This window comes from Peromyscus eremicus, chromosome 2 (genome assembly GCF_949786415.1).
Source record: "Peromyscus eremicus chromosome 2, PerEre_H2_v1, whole genome shotgun sequence".
Classification (NCBI taxonomy): domain Eukaryota; kingdom Metazoa; phylum Chordata; class Mammalia; order Rodentia; family Cricetidae; genus Peromyscus; species Peromyscus eremicus.
The window spans coordinates 43,678,889-43,682,591 of NC_081417.1; the positions used below are offsets into that span (position 1 = coordinate 43,678,889).

Consider the following 3,703-nt stretch of genomic DNA (forward strand, 5'->3'; position numbering starts at 1 on the left):
TTTATTGCATGCTTACAATATGCTGCCCTTTAATAGGCACATTTCATACATTGTTCCATTTAATTTTTTTTAATAACCCAACTAGATTGATGCTAACATTGTCTTTATCTTACATGAAAGGAAACCAAGGTTTTAACAAAATGGGTAATCTGCCATGGGCTGTGCTTTCTGTGAAACAGTCAATTGTCACTATCTTTCCCTTCAAAAACGTTTCTGCTGGGCAGTGGTGGCGCATGCCTTTAATCCCAGCACTCAGGATCTCTGTGAGTTCGAGGCCAGCCTGGTCTATGAAGTGAGTTCCAGGAAAGGCACAAAGCTAAACAAACAAACAAACAAAAAACACTTTTCCATTGGAAGAGTACCTCTATTACTTTAAAGTATGAAAACAGCTAGAAAGATTGAGTCCCGAGCAATCTTATTGCTGTTTAATTCTTCTATGCCACTGGTGATACAGAAGTAATCTTGGACAAATATCTTTAAAGGAATGGTAGGAAAGAGTCTAATATTCTATTATATGTCTTGTGACTTAATGTACTTTTTTCTCACTACTATCCACAAGAAAAGCTTGAGTCTTTATTCAAAGATAGTGTACATGAAACAAAAAAAATGCCTTAAAAATTAAGAAATGAAGTCAGCTAACAGCACAATTATCATACTGTGAAAAAACCTACAGATGAAGTAAAAACTAATACAAAAGATTTATTAAGCAAAGGGATTAATCTATTTACTGAAATCAAACCAAAGAAAAAATATTTTCAAACATCAAACAAGTATTTTTGCCTCAATGGTAAAGCAATTGACTAGCATGAGCCTTGCCTGAGTTTCACCCCCAACACAAAACTTGTCTAGAATAATGGAGAATCTAAGATATTAAAAAAAAACATAATTATAAAAGCAAATAAACATTTTTAGAGGAAAGCTGAGTAATAGTGATGATTTAAAACTAACTCATGTACACATAGGCCAAAAAGGATAAAAAGCAAACAGAAATCACACAGATCTGAATGAAAAAGGTTATTCTTCAACTGTGAGTCAAAACCTATGCAGTATGAACAAAGGAGCAACATTTTCACATTTTACATATTTAAAGCATAAGCTGGACAGTGTGGGGGTAAGAGCATCAGGATAAGGCTATCCTCAGGTAAATATGGAATTCAAGGCCACCTTGGCCAGACCCAAAATTAGTAAGTCTGGCCTGAAATTTTTAACCCACATATGTTATTCTACTTTTTTAAATCACAACCAACATTAGCATCTAGTAGTCATATAAAAAAGATCTCAGCCAGGTGTGTTAGCACATACTTTAATCCCAGGGCTCTGGAGTCAGAGGCAAGCAGATCTCTGAGCCTGAAGCCAGCCTCCTCCACTCAGCAACTCCAGGCCCATCAAGGATACATATTGAGACTATTTCAAAGAACCTAAAACAAAGGCCAGGTATGCTGGTGTAAGCCTTCATTCTCAGCACTTGAGAATCAAAGAGGAGGATCTGTCTGTGAGTTTAAGGCCAGCCTGGTCTACATAGAAAGCTTCAGGACAGCCAGGGATTAAATAGAAAGAATGTGTCAAAAAAATCAAAACAAGGTCTTTTTTCATTACATCAAAATATGAAAATTCTTTATTACTTAACCCTCAAAGGTCTTTTAAATTCAAGTGTCTTCAACAGGTGCAGTGTTTAATGGTATTGATAAAGACTCAAAGTGATTCTTCTAAACCACTAACATTAAATGCAAAAATATTTTATGCATCCTCTACTCATAATAGCCGAAATATTCCAAGCATTATACTTTGCAAATATTTCTATTATGGCTACCAAAACAGATTAGTTCTGTGAGGTCAGAACTTTTCAGAACATGCTGTTTTGTCATACAAACCCAGAATAACAAATTGAACAAAACATTAAATTCTGTGTAAATTTATTCACCATATATGTCCTAAGTATTCTTTAAATACTAATACTGAGCTAGAGTGAGTAGAGGAGGAGGCACAGGGGCCAGGGCCCAACACTGCTGAGCAAGCCAGCATGGCACTCACCTAGCAGCCACCAGAGGCTGCAGAAAGCACCCTGGGGAGCAGTGGTGGTGCTTGTGGGCTGCTCCTGGAGCAGCACAGAGCAGCAGCTAGTTCTAGCCAGAAGTTGTTCACCAAGGAGCTGGACCAGTGGACCGAGCAGCTGAGCGAGTGCAAGCAGCTCTCCAAGTCCCAGGTCAAGAGCCTCTACCAGAAGGCTAAAGAAATCCTGACAAAAGAGTCCAATGTGCAAGAAGTCAGATGTTCAGTCACTGTGTATAAGGAAATGTGCATGGGCAATTTCATGTCCTCGTGGAACTCTTTATAATTGGTGGTAAACCATCAGATACAAATTACTTGTTTATGGGAAACTATGTGGACAGAGGATATTACTCAGTTGAAATAGTTACACTGCTTGTAGTTCTTAAGGTTTGTTACTAAAAGGTCATGAGAGCAGACAGATCACACAAGTTTATGGTTTCTATGATGAGTGTTTAAGAAAACACGTCCTCTCACTGCCTTGGTGGATGGGTAGATCTTCTGTCTACATGGTAGTCTGTCTCCATCCGTAGACATACTGAATGACATCTGAGCACTTAAGCATTTGGATGGACACTAGGAACATGAGGGTCCATAGAATTCATTCTTCCGCCCAACAGTGTACTTGGAAACATGAAGTATCCACCTCTGGCAGCTACAAAAAGTGGTTGAGAATTGATCCTTTTTGAATACATCTGATCAAATAATATGGAATTTATCATATTCATATATCTATTTGTGATAAGAGATTTAAACTGAGCTTAGTGGCTCACATCTATAATTCCAGCACTTGGGAGACTGAGGCAGGAAGATTGCAATGAGTTTGAGACCAGACTGGCCTTCTTCAGCACTATACTATACACATTAGTCCTGTTTTTATGAGATCTTAGAGCAGCAAGAAAATCTGTCTGCTGCAAAAGCAACATTGTCTTGGGACACTCATCACAGCATAAACTTCACCTATTTGAATTAATGCTCTATATCAATCATGTTAAATGTGAGGTTCAAAAATATTTCTAGCCAGAAGACTCAACAAGAAGATAACAAAATCTTAATGTTGATAATGACTATACTTTATAAAATCTATATCCGTTTTATAATCTGTACAAAAGGAAAGATAGCTACATAGTTATTGAAATACTAGCATATTACTGAAGAGAAATGTGTGTATAGAAATATTGAGCTTTGTGTAGGAGATGTAGTACTGAGTTCTCACAGTAGTGATAAAAGATGTACTAGTCAGAGGCAGGGTCTACAAAGCCGTTAAGGGAAAGAATATACAGAAATCATCTCTGGAGGTTATAGAAGAAGTGCTCAGAGAATTTTTACTGCTCAACTGAGTCATATGCCATTTGTTGCACATTAAGTCTCACTAAAGATTTCATGAGATTTCTTAAGAATCGGAGCCACAGTCCAGTCAGCCTTGTTCCACATCTAGTATCCTCCTATGAGTGAATACATACCATGTTTGTCTTTCTGAGTCTGGGTTACCTTATTCAGGATGATTTTTTCTAGATCCATCCATCTGCCTGCAAACCTCATGCTGTCATTGTTTTTCTCTGCTGAGTAGTATTCCATTGTGCATATGTACCACATTTTGTTTATCCATTCTTCAGTTGAAGGGCATCTAGGTTGTTTCTAGGTTCTGGCTACAAAC

General features: G+C 37.6%; 1 pseudogene; it reads left to right on the top strand.

Moving 5' to 3' along the window:
• The first annotated feature begins 1,048 nt into the window (after positions 1-1,048).
• Positions 1,049-2,626, top strand: LOC131904728 (serine/threonine-protein phosphatase 2A catalytic subunit alpha isoform-like; annotated as a pseudogene).
• The last annotated feature ends 1,077 nt before the right edge of the window (positions 2,627-3,703 follow it).